Source organism: Meles meles, chromosome 14, assembly GCF_922984935.1.
Source record: "Meles meles chromosome 14, mMelMel3.1 paternal haplotype, whole genome shotgun sequence".
Taxonomy (NCBI): Eukaryota; Metazoa; Chordata; class Mammalia; order Carnivora; family Mustelidae; genus Meles; species Meles meles.
In genome coordinates this window covers 18,758,229-18,774,018 of record NC_060079.1, presented here as the reverse complement: position 1 = coordinate 18,774,018, position 15,790 = coordinate 18,758,229, and the positions used below count along the sequence as shown (strand labels likewise).

The window sequence follows — 15,790 nt, the reverse complement described above, 5'->3', positions numbered from 1 at the left end:
ACTAAGATAAAGATTTCAATATATAGAAACAACAAATAAAATAAAATAATGGGAGAAAAAAAATTAACAAAACCAAAAGATGGTTCTTTGAAAAAATAGGACAGACAGACCTCTATTAAGACATATCAAGAAAATGTTAAATGATACATGTGAACAAATACAGAATGTAAAGAAGGATGTAACTACAAACACAATGGCAACTAAAATATTAATAATATAATAAGATGTAAAATAATTTATATAATGTCTCATATGTTAATTTTATGGCACATAGTATATTAAATAAAGATAAATTCTGTAATCTAAACACAATGAATAAAATTATGAAATATTTAAAATACCAAACTTTGTACAAGAAGAAATAGAAAATGTGAATATAGGGTAAAAACCATTAAAGACATTGACATAGTAATCAAATACTCCTCACATACAAAAAAAAACAAAACACATAGCCCAGACAGTTTCCCAAGTGAATTTTTATGAAACTTTCAAAAAGTAAATTCTCAGGAGCAATCCCATTCTCGAATACTAGCAATTCTCAGGAAAGCTATCCCATTCACACAATGAGGCTGTATAACCTTATTTCAAATTAGGATAAACATTAGAAGGGAAAATTATAAGACAAGCTCCCTTATCGATGTACATAAGAAAATTTGAAATCTCCATTAACTAAACAAGTCCAATAATGCTTTTAAGATATTGTTCAAGTGGGGTTTATCCCAGAGTACAAGGGTATTTGAACATCAGAAAAGCCATCAATAAAATTCACTATAACAATGGGATAATGAAGAAAAAAACAGACAATTCTGCCAAAAAGGTGTTAAAACTAATAAACAGTTCAACAAATTGTAAAATAAAAATAAACTTTAAAAATCAGTTATAGTTTTCTACATTAACCATGACCAATCCAAAAAGAAAATAAACAATCTCACTATTATTATAGCATCAAAAAGAATAAAATACTAAGGAATAAACTTAACAGATAAGGTAAAAGATTTGTGCACTGTAAACTACAAAATATTGTTAAAAAAAATCAAGGACATCCTGTGGTCATAGATTAGAGGATTTAATATTGTTATAATTGTCAACATTACCCAAAGTGGCCTACAGATTCAATGCAGTCTCTACCAAAATCCCAATGCCACTTATTCCAAAAAAATTTTTTTAAATCCTAAAATTTATATGGATTCTCAAGGGACCCTGAAAAGCCAAAACAAAAGTAGAACAAAGTCAGAGGACTAGTATTTCCTGATCTCAAAACATAATACAAAGAAACAGCAATCAAGACAGTATAACACTGGTGGGCACCTGGGTGGCTCAGTTGATTAAGCATCTGCCTTTGGCTCAAGTCATGATCTCAGGGTCCTGGGATTGAGCCCCACATCAGGCTCCTTGCTCAGTGGGGAGTCTGTTTCTCCCTCCCTCTCTGCTCCTCCCCCCAACTTGTGCTCACTCTCTCTCTCTCATGTTCTCTCTCTCTAATGAATAAATAAAATCTTTTTTAAAAGAGTATAATATTGGTATAAAGATAGACATATAGATGAGTGGAATGGAATAGAATAGAGAGCACAGAAATCCTTGTGTATATGGCAAACTATCTTCTACAAGGGTGCCAAGATCATGTAATTGAGAAAAGGACAATCTCTTCACAGAGACTGGTATTGGGAAAACTGGACATCCTCATGCAAAAGAAGTTGGACACTTATACCTTATATCATATACAAAAATTAACCAAAATGGATTAAAGAGTCAAATGAAAGACACAAAGTTCTAAAACTGCTAAAAGAAAAGATACAGGAAAAATTTTAAGATGTTGGATTTGGTGATGATTGCTTGGATATGACAGCAAAGGACATGAATCAAAAGCAAAACAGATATATGGGGCTCTATCAAACTTGAAAAACTTCTGTACAGCAAGAAAAAAAATCAAAAAAATGAAAAGGCAACTGAGAGAACAAGAGAGGGCATTTTCAAATCTTATATCTGGTAAGGCAGTAATGTCCAAAATACATGAAGAACTCAAACAACTCAACAACAACAAAAGCAAATAACCCATTTTTGAAATGGGCAAAACACTTGAACAGACAATTCTCCAACAAGATATGTAAGTGGCCAACAAACATATGAAAAGATGCTCAAAATCACAAATCAGTAGAGAAAATAAATCAAAACCACATGAGATATCACCTAACACCCATGATGATGGCCACAATCAAAAGAATAAAAAATAACAAATATTGGTGAGGATGAAGAGAAATTAGAAACCTTATGCACTATTGGTGAGGATGAAAAATGTATTGCTGCTATGGAAAACAGTATGGCACTTCCTCAAAAAATTAAAATTTCATTACTGTATGATCAAACAACCCCATTTTGAGTATATACAAAAAAAATCAAAGCAAAATCTTGAAAAGATATTTCCCTATCCAGGTACATTACATTATTCACAATAACCAAGAGGTGAAAAAAACTCAAATGTCCATTAACAGTTGAATGGATAAAGAAAATATGGTATATAAATTCAATTGAATATTATGCAGCCTTAAAAGAGATCTTGTCACATGCTACAACATGGATGAAACTTAAAGACATTATACTACCTAGAACAAAAGGAAAAATACTATATAGTTCCACTCATATAAAGTATCTAAAGTAACATAGAAACATAAAGTAGAAAAGTGGCTGCCAAGGACTAGGGAGATAAAATATGGAGAATTAGTGTTTAATGGACATAAAGTTTTAGTTTTTAAAGATGAAAAAGTTCTGGAGATCTGTTGTAGAGCAATATGAATGTATTTATCACTGTTGAACTGTACACTTAAAAATGTTTAAGTTTAATGTTAAGTTTAAAAATGTTAAGTTTAATGTTACTGATAAGTTTAATGTTACTGATTATAACTGTCACCAGCTAGACCCCAAGACCTGATCTTTACTGTCCACCTCCTGCTTGCACTTCCTGACATTTGTCCCGCATTTTTTCTTAAGCTCTTTTTCCAGTTTCTCTCTTAACTCAGGCAAATGGAAACCAAAACCACCCCTGGAATGATAGCCACTGCCTTGACAAGACCTCCAGCCAGCCCAGACCACCTAGCCAGTTTGAGCTTAACCCCGACCCATACTTACACAGATGGACTATCAAGTGACCTCTAGAGTGACTGGTGACAACCTTTGTATTATGATAATATTAATATCTCTACCCAAGGAGGAGCCTCAGCCTCATTTACAAAACATACATGTACATACTGGCATCTTTCAAGATGCATGTACAACCTTATGCCTAATTCTACATATGATGACAAGCCTTCCCTATCTAAATATTCATCCTATCTCTAAATAAAAGGAATGCATCCATGCTTGCTGGAGAATCATGGCTTTGAAAATTATTCCCTGTGATCTTCTTATTTGTTACAAATAAAGTTTTCTTTGTGCAGTAACTCAACCTGGTGCAGTTTCTGACTCACCAAGGAGAAAACTCACTTTGGTTCAGTTATGTAACCACAATTAAAAATAAAACAGATTTTTCAAAAGCTCTGTGGAACTAATTAGATCAAAATTAAAGATTTCAGTTCAATGAAAATCAACTTAAAACTACCAGAGCAAAGAATATGTTAGCAATTTCTAAAACCACAAAGGATTCATATTTAATACACACAAAGAACCCTTGCAAAGGGAAAAGAAAAAGACAGGAAGTCCAATGGAAAACAAGGATATGCATAAACAATTGCAGAATATGAAGTCCTAATGCCATAAACCTAATGGTTCATGAGGTGATGTTCTAACTTATTAGTACTTATTAGTAAACAAAGATGTGTGACTCGGTAATTAGATACTACTTTATACTATCAGAATGGCTAACATTAGAAAATTGGGGGGTGCCTGGGTGGCTCAGTTAGTCAGAGCATCCAATCAACTCTTGGTTTTAGCTCAAGTCATGATCCGGGGTCATGGGATTAAGCCCACATAGGGCTCCATGCTCTCAGTACAGAGTCTGCTTATCCCTCTCCCTCTGCTCTTCCCCTGCTCGTGCACTCTCTCTCTCTCTCTTCAAATAAATAAATAAATAAAATCTTTAAAAAAAATTTTTTAATGGAACCAACAGAGAATAAAAGGAAACAAAAATTCTCATATTCTACAACCATTCTTGAGAGTAACCTGGCAGAAAATACTAAAATTACTTAATGGAATTATATAGGCATAAACCCTAAATCCACCAACCTTATTTTGTGATATATATCCAAAAAACAAAAACAAATCAAAAACAAAAAAAACCTCTTAATCAGCTTAGTACAGGAGCACAGACAGGGAGATCATCAAATCACTGTTCTAACACTTTTTATAAATGGATAAGTGTGGTAAATATATACAAAGAAATAATATGTAGAGATTAGAAACAACAAAATACATATACATACAACAATGTGAATAGATCTTTAAAACATAATGCTGAGTGAAAAAAAAATAGAATAAAATTTAAAGCCCAATTTTCTGATTTATCTCCTGCTACGCTATTGGCGTATCCATTCCTCCATTTTGTATTCTGTTTACTACTTCATAGTTTCAGCTTTTTTTCATCCTCACTTTAGTTTTGACATGATAGATCTGTGTAAACTCTGCATTTTTTTATGTGTATATGACTACTTCTTAGCTTTTCTACATGTATCCTTCCCACTACTACCTCATGCCTCACATTTTCTACTTCAAATCCAGCCATACCGTGTTTAACAATGGAGACAATATTCCCAAAAATGAGAGCACTGAATCAACACTGCAGGGGTTATCAAAGTTTTGTCTCTGTGAGGATTCATTCTCAACTACAAACACCATACCCTTCGATATGTGTTGGTTGACATTTACATTCTCTTTGATCTGAGGAATTATTCTAATGGTAGTTTTAGGATAGTGTTGCAGGCACTGGGAGTCATACAGTACACATGGCCGCCTAAAACTTGTGCTTTCAGTAGGGCCCAGGATGAGGTATTTGTTGGAAATGCATTGAACTTGGAAAAAGTTGATATGTTTACTTTTAAGTATGTGTGTGTGGATAGACAAATGACAGAATGGATGGATGGATGTATAGATGATAGATAGATGATAGAGAGAGAGATAGATGATAGAAAGATAACGATAGATAGATAGATACCAACAGGCATATATCTTCATTTATTTATTTTCTATGTCTTTCAATCAAGTTTTAAGATTTTTCTCTTTTTATTCTTTATTAGGTTATTTCCTATATACAGAGTTGTTGTTGTCCTTTTGCAAATGACTTATTATATCCGATTGGACTTATTATATTCTATTGTCCAATTTTGTTGGGTTTTGCTAGTTTAGAAAGAGAATATTGATTTTTGTAAGTTGAAGAGAATTCTTATTTCTGAGTAAATTTTTATTCTGTTATCCTGGAAGACACCTCTTTTAAGATATATTCTCCATCTTCATTTTGTTTTGTTCTTTTCCATTTTTATTATAGCCTTTATGATGGTTCTCTTGTATATTTTCATTCATCTTTAAATGTGGTCAGCTATTTAGCAAAAAAAAAAAAATGGTAGTGAGGTTTTGACTTGGGTTTTTAACTAACCAAATGCTATTTCTGTAGTCCTAAATTTTTGATGTTAAAAGATTGATATGACTCACAGGACTGTTGCTGAGTCCCAACTCTGGGTGTTGTGATCCATGCTTCCCTGCCTCCACTTTCTTATATCCCCACCTCCGGTTCTTTCCTCATTTGACTTCTGGCAGTCTCCTTTGAGTAGAATACAATTTGTTTTGAGTAGAAAACAATACTGTAGATAATTGAAATGTCATGTCATTCAACTTCCCGGCAAAATGGTTGACTAAACAAATACAGTCTCTCTCCCACCATCAATTCTGACTAGAAATATTGAGTTAATGTGTTTTAATTCAAACCACATGTATCTTTTTTAACATAGTATTCTGATTTTACATCAGAAGTGTAGTATTGTCTAAGGACAACTATAATGCAAAGAAATCTTAAACTGGCCTAATTGTGTTTATTGTTAGAAATACTGGTATAATTTGTAACAATTCCATGAATGATAAAGCGACTAGTAAATACATTACAGTTTTAGGAATTGTCTTATTTAGGATTCTCCCAGAAGCAGGCCCTGAGATAGGAATTCAAATGATAGTAGTTTAGTTGGAAAGCAGAAGCAACACTGGCAAAGAATGAAAAAATAATACTGGGAAAGGAAAGCATCCCATAAAGGCTGCACTATTATGACACCAAGTTACCACACTGAGCAGTTAAAGCTTAATCCCACAAGAAAAATCTGAGAATACATGCAAAAAATACACCTCAGAATTGTCCAGCTCTAGGAAAGAGGGAGCTCAGGTTTGCATATGCCTACTTATGAGAGTCTATTAATTGAGGGCTACCCTCTAGAAATTGTTCATTCTTTGGCATTTCTAGTCTGTCATGTGTATAGGCAGCTCTCCACAGTTGCAGAAAAAAAGAGCCTTAGTCACAGATGCAGATGCTAGCAGTTGTAAATGAACAGGATTTCCCAATATATGAATGTGGAACTGACTCTATCTACTCTAGCCCCTCCCTTGCACTAATCAGATGTACTCTATCCTCCTGTGAATTTCACTTTGTCTAGTTACTGTTTCTTCAAAGTGGCACCCAGTCATAATTCTGATTTAAAAAAAAAAAAAAAAAACTGGGGCACCTGGTTGGCTCAGTGGGTTAAGCCTCTGCCTTTGGCTCAGGTCATGATCTCAGCGTCCTGGGATCAAGTCCCGCATTGGGCTCTCTGCTCAGCGGGGAGCCTGCTTCCCCCTCTCTCTCTCTGCCTACTTGTGATGTCTCTCTCTGTCAAATAAATAAATAAAATCTTAAAAAAAAAAAAACTTACAGCTTAATATTGGTATAACCTACTGTTTTGGCTGGCTATTGGAGTTGGCCCCAAAACCACAGCCAATATTCATCATCATCCTTTTCTTTTTTTTTTTATGATTTTATTTATTTATTTGACAGAGAGAGAGATCACAAGTAGGCAGAGAGGCAGGCAGAGAGAGAGGAGGAAGCAGGCTCCCGGTGGAGCAGAGAGCCTGATGCGGGGCTCGATCCCAGGACCCTGAGATCATGACCTGAGCTGAAGGCAGCGGCTTAATCCACTGAGCCACCCAGGCGCCCAGATCATCATCCTTTTCTAAACCACATTCTAGATTCTTCTCACTCTTGAATAGCATTTCTGCTCTTCCAAGTTGGCTGCTCAGTGGGGTAACCCATACCTTCACACCTAAGAAATGTGCTCCTCTGGTTACCAGAATTTGTCAGGATACTGTTCCTACAATTTACTATTTACAATAATCTTTGGGTTTGGAGGCAAACCCAAGTAAATCTCCTAGTTCCAGACATGCTTCTCACTCTCCCCATTATGTAGCAGCAATCCTACTCCTCATAATAATCAAGGTCATTCACTCCTGTCAACATACTAACCCTTTTTTCTTTCTAGTCTTTTCTTATGAGGAACCCAAAATGACTAGGCAGCTGCTCTAACTTGAAGATTAGTGGAATATTACTTTGTTCCTGGGAATCCAGACCTCAAATCCTACAAATCTTAAAGTTGTAGGAATAGAAAGCATACTTTCTCCCAAGTGGGTTTCTTGGAGTAATGGTATAAGGACAGCTTCTGCTTCCATGCCTTGGATCCATGTATTCGATCTAAAGGAGATATATAGCAATATATAATGGTTCAAGGAATATATCTTTAAAGATAGCATCCAACAACTCCCAAGAAGATGCCTTTGTTTTACCTTTTTTTTTTTTTTTGACAGTAGGAACTGTGATGTTTTTTGTTTGTTTGTGTTAATTTTTTTATTATGTTCAGTTAGCCAACATTTAGTACATCATTAATTTTTGATGTGGTGTTAAATGATTCATTAGTTGTGTATAACACCCAGTGCTCATCACAACACGTACCTCCAAGTGGCCTTTTCGACATTCAGACTAGGAGCTTCTTGGTGATAGAAAGTAGGAACAGTAGGTCCCACACACAAGTACTTACTCTTTACCATAAATTAGTTCCTTTGTTTAAAAAAAAAAAAATTATGACATACCATAAATCAGACATTTTGACCCCCTCAGATGATGGCACTAAGGCACTGGGACAGAGAAATTACACTAATAACTGGAATATGTATCAATCCAGTAAGGATAAATGGCTGCCTCCTCTAGCTTTGGTGTCTTCAAAGTATAGGACCATACCAACAGCTCCACATCAGTTTCTACAGCTGACACTTTGAACATTGCACAATAGTGAGAGTCAGATTAGCCTTAGTAAAAGAGAGCCTTTGTTGTTGGGCCCATGTGCAACCTACATTCCTACCACGAGACTACTCCATTCCTGGGCTGGCCAGGATAGAATGCTGGAATGGTCATGCCGGAATGGCCAAGAAGAGAGGCTCGCTAACTTCTCCTGGAAAAATCATTATTTTCTATTGTCTTCTCTGATGTGAATGTATTCTGGTAAGTACTGCTGTGAGATTTAAAAAAAAAAAATATCCATATACTTTGTGCCCATTCCTATTCATCAATCTGCATTCCTCTTTGTCAAATCTCTAATCTCTTTTTAACTGATCTTCCAATCTCACTCCTCCCAGATCCCTAACCATCCAGCCTATCAAGTACTGTGCATTTTCCTCACTGTTAGGAAATGGAAAGTATGATAGCTTTTTTACCTTGGTGGGTATGTCCTGCCATATGCAGATCACAAAATCTCTAAAACTTTCACCAATGTGGCAGGCCCTTACATTTTTGTAAAACTTGTCTCCCCTACTCTAGAATGTGTCTTACCAAGGCATCTAGAGTATTTATGGCCTCTCTGTTTAATGTCATAAAAATGGTAGACCAACATGAGTTTCTGCAAAATGTTCAGATAATCAAGACACCTTTACATTATGTTGTTACTGAGAGTAGGAGAGCTAACATAACTTTGAATAGGTCCATGAATGCATACTTTTAATCTCCTCCAAACTAATGTGAACAGGCTCTGACCCATTTTTCTGGCAGGGAATGAAACAAACATATTATCCAGATCATTTGCTACACACCAAAGGTAAAAGACTGTGTTGATCTGTTTTGGTGAAGATATACATCCAATCCTGATCTGGAATTGAGTGTTACTTGGTTAAGCTTCAGAGGTCTACATTGTCTGCTCTGATCCATCTATTGCTTTTCTTCCAGAAACAAGACTAGTGATGATGGCCACTTGAAACATTCTTTGAGGGTGTTTTTTTATCTCTGATATTCCATCTGGGAATCAGTATTTCTTCTGATTTCCTATCTTGGTTGGGAGGAAAGTGAAGAAAGTTCAACGGCTTCCACTTGGCCTTTCCTATCACGGTTGCTTTCATTCTATGGATCAGGTAACCAATGCAAGGGTTCTAGGAGCTACTAAATAGGTTCATCATGAGTATGACCACAGAAGCCTTTGTACTCACTGTGAGTAGACTCAGATCAGGACTCCATTTATAACTTCATTTATGAGTTTGCATTAGTTTGCCAGAGTTGTCATAGCAAAGTACCACAATCTGGGTGACTTAAACTACACAAATGTATTGTCTCATAGTTCTGGAGGCTAGAAATTCATGATCATGATCATGACCATGGTCAGCAGACTTGGTTTCTTCTGAGGGCTATGAAGAAAATATCTGTTTCAAACCTTTCTCCTTGGCTTGCAGTCATCTTCTTCTCCCTGTGTGACTCTGCATCCAAAACCCCTTTTTATAAAGACACTAGTCAATTCTGCAAAGGCCCTATCACCATATAAGGTCACATTCTAAAGTACAGAGGGTTAGGACTCCAAAATGTCTTCTTTGGAGGACATAATTCAACCTGGAACAGACCTGAATTCCATACATCCTTCTTTAAAGGGGTATCAGTGTCACCCCAGACACTGCATCCACCAGCCCTGGAAATATATGGATGTTTTCCTTTTACTAGTATATAATTGCCCCAGTAAATGGCCATCAAACTCTTTAGGAAAAGATTTGGGAAATTATTAAGGTCCATGCTTATTGAGACACTGCAAATTCTTTATTAAGACAACTCATCATTCCCTTCAATCAATGTTGAGTGCAAGAACAGCTTCAGATCTGGAAACTGGATAAGAGATCATAATTTTTTTGCTTGTTTGTTTGTCTGTCTGTTGTTGTTGGCATGTGACATGAACATTTGGAACACCTGCTCTTGATCTTTACATAAAGAGGTACAACAATAACCTTATGGGTGCCCCTCTATCTTGTCCCTACTAAAAAAATTGAGAATTTAAGTGTTTTACTTCTTTGTAGAAATGAAATAAAAACTATCAAGAGTAGTTTGAACAGTGGTTGTCTTTTTCTGTCCTATAGCTAATGATATGGATCAAGTATCTTTTTATGCTTTGGCAAATTGTCATATTACTTCCTAAATTTGAATCAGCTTCTAGCATCTTATCCTTTCCACTCTTAACACAGAGGAGTGTCCCTAAGAATTCCATGACAATAAGGATTTCCATTAGCATCACTTTCTTGGAGATATTTTCATCTTTTTTGTCATGACCACTTTTCTCATTTATGTCAGTGAATTTGCCTTCACTAAGTTCCTCTGGTTGCACAACCAGAATCTCTCTCTTTTTAATTGTTTTTATTTAAATCCAGTGTAGTTAAGATACAGTGTTACATTCATTTCAGGTGTACAATATAAAGTGTCTCATCAATTCTGTACAATACTCAGCATTTATCATGACAAGTCTGAAATCTCTAATAGCAGCAGTGTCAATATTCCCATAGTCAGCTATTTCTTCTATAACCCCACTTACATTCAATTAGAATTTCACTTCTTGCTTTATCATTTAGTTTCTTTCCTGTACTTTGTGGTGGCCAATTCCCTCTTTCAATTATCCATTTTTATAAAATGTTACATGGCTTTCCCACTGGGACATAAAGAGATAACACAACTATATACATTTGCCATCTCTGTGTAAACTGAATAACAGATGTTCAGTGACCACTTATGTACAGATTTTGAAAAAAAAAAAGACACAGTGATCATGATGTGCAACTCTAATCTACAAAGTGCTCTATGCATTGAAGAGCTAGCAGAAAAGTGTGTACTTTATGCAATTACTCACATTTCTATTTCTTGATAACTGAAATTTGAAATCTGTGGTTGGAGCACTGGTATTTAACAGAACTATGGTAACTGAAACTCATGCATATCAGAACAATGTAAAGCAAATACTGTAAATCCATGCTAACATGCCCACCTCTTTAAGTCTCTTGACTTCTCCTTCAGTACTTTGCCAAAGCAGTTCTAGAATCTCTGTTATCCAAATAGAAGATTATAACTGATTCCTGGTGTCCTTGCCAGGATGCTAAATCCTGAGCCATGTGAGAACATTCATATCAGTAAACTCTCCCTTATCCAGACATATATTTTAAATCCTGGTGCAGCATTCTCAAGACTAATTTCTAGGCACATTTTTCTGATAACATATTTTTAGCCAGGCTCATCTGGTGAATACCTTCTCAGTCAATAGTCCTTCCCCAGTTGGGTCATGCTGAAGTTGAGACTAGTTATTAGCTTATATATTTTAGGGGCACTCTGAGCAAATCTTGAGGTAAATACATTTGCAAGCATATTATCTTGTGAAACATCTACCCCAGTTGAGGACTCTGCATGATGTCCAGGCAAGGCAGAATTGGGAGTGGAAGTAACTGCTATCCTCTTCTAACAAGAGTAAGTAACTTCTGCAGGACCAGGAGTTCAAGGATATCTTAAAGAGAAAATCACTAGGCTACTTCTTCAAGTCCAAAAATTTATGAAGATCATAAAGAAGTTCAATATTCTCAAGTCGGTCTATTCTAAATATCATGATCCCACTCTTTGTGGGTTCCTAATTTTAGAAAGAGATTTGCCGGAGCTGTTATTCAGCCTTCTTTATAATTCTAATATAGGAGAATCAGAATCCTGGGCCTAATTTTCAATACAGTCTATCCTCTGGCTTTAGAAAATGAGAGCTTCCTTACATAGTGTCAAAGAGATTTTCTAACTTTCACACAATACCCATGGTTCATGACCAGCTAATGTTTTTTGTTTGTTTGTTTTTTGTTTTTTTCAGCATATCAATGCCTATTTAACAGCAAGTGACTAAAATCCATAGTCCTAATAATTACCATATCACCATATCTCAAATTCCAAAGGTACTGCATAAGACAGTGAGTGCATCACCCTGCCCCTCATTCCATCCCAAGTCTCCACAATAACGGTCTTAGTGATTGTAATGCTACAACATGCCAGAGTTTAAGTCTACCCTACCTAAAACTAGCAATGGAGCCTTTCATGTAATCTCAATGTTAAGACATCTTATTCCAGAACCCATCTTGAACATCTGCCTTGTAGAACAACTTCTGGTAAAAATTTCCTTATTTGGGGACTCTCCACCATCCACAAGCAGACTCAAGGAAAATATTCATTCAGGAGTTGCAGTAAGCAAGGGGTGGGGGAGAATTTGAGATAGGGAAAATAAGACAGTCAATGAAGGACACATTATCAAACTAAATATCACAGTGAGTAAATGGAGTTTAATCATTTGGGGAATATTTGGAAAATGATAAAAATACATGTATCAGAATTATCCCACTTTAAGGCCAAAGAAGCTGAAATATTTACATACCTATTTCTCTGTCATTAGTTGAAAGCAGCTCCTAGGAGTTATTAATTCCTCAGCATGTCCAACCTGCCATACTCAAAGCTTTTTATAGCATGGAGACCCCTCATCTAGTATTGGCAGTTGAAGTCAGCGGAAAATACAGTACTGAAGGCCTCCAGAATCTAAGCAAGGCAATACAGCATCTGCTATATTGGCCAGCCCTGATCCCCAGAACAAAATTGCTTATCTTGAATCTTGCTGCTGAGTAGAATTGAAAAACAGTGTCACCATGAATCAGGATTCATACGACTCCCTGGATTACCAGATCATCAAAGCCATTAGGTGGGTATTATGGCCTGAATTATATTGCCCCCAAATTACATGTTGAATTCCTAAACCCCAGTCCCTTAGAACATGACTGTATTGGAAGTAGGCCTTTATAGAGGTGATTAAGTTAAATAAAGCCACCAATCCAATCTGACCGATGTCCTTATAAAAAACTCACACAGAAAGAGACACCAAGGGGCACACATGTAGAGAAGAAAAACAATGAGAAAAACAATGTGAAGGCAGTCATACTCAAGCCAAGAAGGGAATCTCAAAAGAATCTGAACATGATAATACCTTGATCTCGGACTTCTAGCCTCAAAAACTATGAGAAAAATACATTTGTATTGTTTAAACCACACAATGGGAGTACTTTGTTTAGGCAACCATAACAAACTAATATGGCTGGGACGGTTCAGTGATCCAGGGACATTATCCCCATGGGAGCAGAACCACAGGAAAAGGATCTTTCCATCAGGCCAACTCTATCTTGGATCAATCATTCCTCTACAAGTGCAACGCAGAACTTTTCCTGATGCTCCCTATTCTCAGAACCATCAGAACTTCTAAGTTTTACTATACCTTCATTTGATAACATAGAGGCCCATCCTCAGAAATAGAATCCAGTAAAAATGACACCACAGGTAGTCCTGGTCATTTAAATATGCCTGATTCACTGCTCCTACCCGAATGGGACATAGCTGGCCCAGATTCTCTTCCTCTATTGCATCCTTCAGTCAGAGATAAGATGCTGCAGAAGATGGCAGGGGACAATTCCTGAGAAGAGGACCTCATGTCCCTTATTCTCCCCTGGAAAGCTAGTATGGACCTTCCCAAGAATCCTCCCCACCAAATGATTTCCCTATCCCAGCACATCCCACACTGTCAACAAAAAATATCTCTCCCCCAGCACAATATTTTGTCTTTTGTCTTATAACATGAAAATAGAAGTGAGTTGATCTAGCCTTCGAATAAGCCTACTTCTAAAGATCCAGGATCACCAAAAGGTGTTCTGTTGTGACTCATACGAAGTAATTTTATTTTTTTTTTCTTTTAGTTTTATCATTATTTGCTAAATAAATATACAATGGCTTAAATGGAAATCTGATAGAATTATAATTCTTAGTATAGTGATATTGTAATATGAATCTTACAAGTCATTTCCATTATATTATATTATAAATAGTGTAATTATAGTAAATTCACTGATTTTAACAAGTCCAATAAAATAATTCAAACAGGGGCGCCTGGGTGGCTCAGTGGGTTAAAGCCTCTGCCTTCGGCTCAGGTCATGATCCCAGGGTCCAGGGATCAAGCCCCGCATTGGGCTCTCTGCTCCATGCAGAGCCTGCTTCCCTTCCTCTCTCTCTGCCTGCGGAGCCTGCTTCCCTTCCTCTCTCTCTGCCTGCCTCACTGCCTGCTTGTGATCTCTGTCTGTCAAATAAATAAATAAAATCTTTAAAAATAAATAAAATAAAATAATTCAAACAAACACACAGCAACAATTTTTTGTCCTTCTAAAATAATTTTGAAATTTTTTTATTTTCCTGCTCTTAGTTAAGGAAATTGTATAGTAGTTTAATTAGCAATAATCGCGCCTCGGATAAACCTCATTGGCTACGATACTGCCACTGTGCAAAGCTGTATAGTAGTTTAAATAGAAGCTTGATAGATTTATAATTCTAAAGGTAGTATTTTATAAATTACATTTAAAAATATAAATCTCATTAATAAATTGCTTCCATTTTATGCGTTTAAGTGGAATTCAATTCCAAATGTCTATCTTTAAGTTTAATGTTAATTTGATATTTTGCTATTGCTATTTAACAAGTCTTTCTTATTAATATAGAAATACATCTTTTAGTTTCAGTATTATAGTCAAGTAATTATAAAACTCCAAATAGAAGCTTATCAGAATTATAATTTGGGGGATATTGTTTTATAACAATAAAAGTTCTTGATGTTGTTTACTGGAGAGTAACATTATGAGTCAATTGTTTTATTTTCTTCTATTTCTAGATAATGGGAGTATATTATTTTGGTTGTTATATCAGTTTGCAGCTGCTGTTACAAATTACTATAAACTAGGTGGCCTAAAACAAGAAATTTACTCTCTTACAGTTCTGGAAGTCATGAATCCAAAATCAAAATGTCAGCAGGACTGCACTCCCTCTAGAGGCTCAAAGGAAGAATAGTTCCTTTCCGCTTGCACCTTTCAGTGGTGCCCAGCATCTCTTGGCTTCCTTGGCTTATGGCCACACTACTCCATTCTCTACCTCTGCCTTCACATTGCCTTGTTCTCTGTGTGTTCCTTCTCCTCTGGGTGTCTGTTTTTTAAAAAACAAAACAAAACAAAAAACCTCTTGTCATTTAATTTAGATCTCACCCAGTTATTCCAGGATGATCTCCTCATCTCAAGATCCTTAAATTATTTATACCTACAAAGACCCTTTAAAAAAAAAAAAAAAAAAAAGATAACATTCACAAGTTCCAGGACTTAAGACATGGACATACTCTTTTGGAGACCACCACTCAACTCAGTACAGTATTTTACAAGACCCCAGAACAGGAATTGTAGTGAGAGTTTTACATGAATAGTCTAGCAAGTTGAGATATTTGAAACTCAAAATCAATTTCTGTATACCAAGGGCTGTATTTACTCTAGATATTAGACCAACATGTTTATCTTAAAAAGATGGTAATTATTGTTTTTGGAAAAAAAAGAAGAGACTGATATTAGTGAAATGAAAAGAGAGTGGAATTGGAAGTCAAAGCACATTTATTTTTGTTTAATGTTTCTTTGTGTT

At 35.8% G+C, this 15,790-nt stretch overlaps 1 long non-coding RNA gene and 1 other non-coding gene across 2 annotated transcripts in view; both read right to left on the bottom strand.

Annotated features, from left to right (window-relative positions):
* The window catches only part of LOC123925112, a 250,482-nt gene that overhangs the window by 148,039 nt on the left and 86,653 nt on the right, over nucleotides 1-15,790 (bottom strand). The window lies entirely within an intron of this gene.
* LOC123925327 lies at nucleotides 14,485-14,626 on the bottom strand. Its single transcript, XR_006814948.1, has one exon. It is a non-coding gene; the product is annotated as a U4 spliceosomal RNA (small nuclear RNA).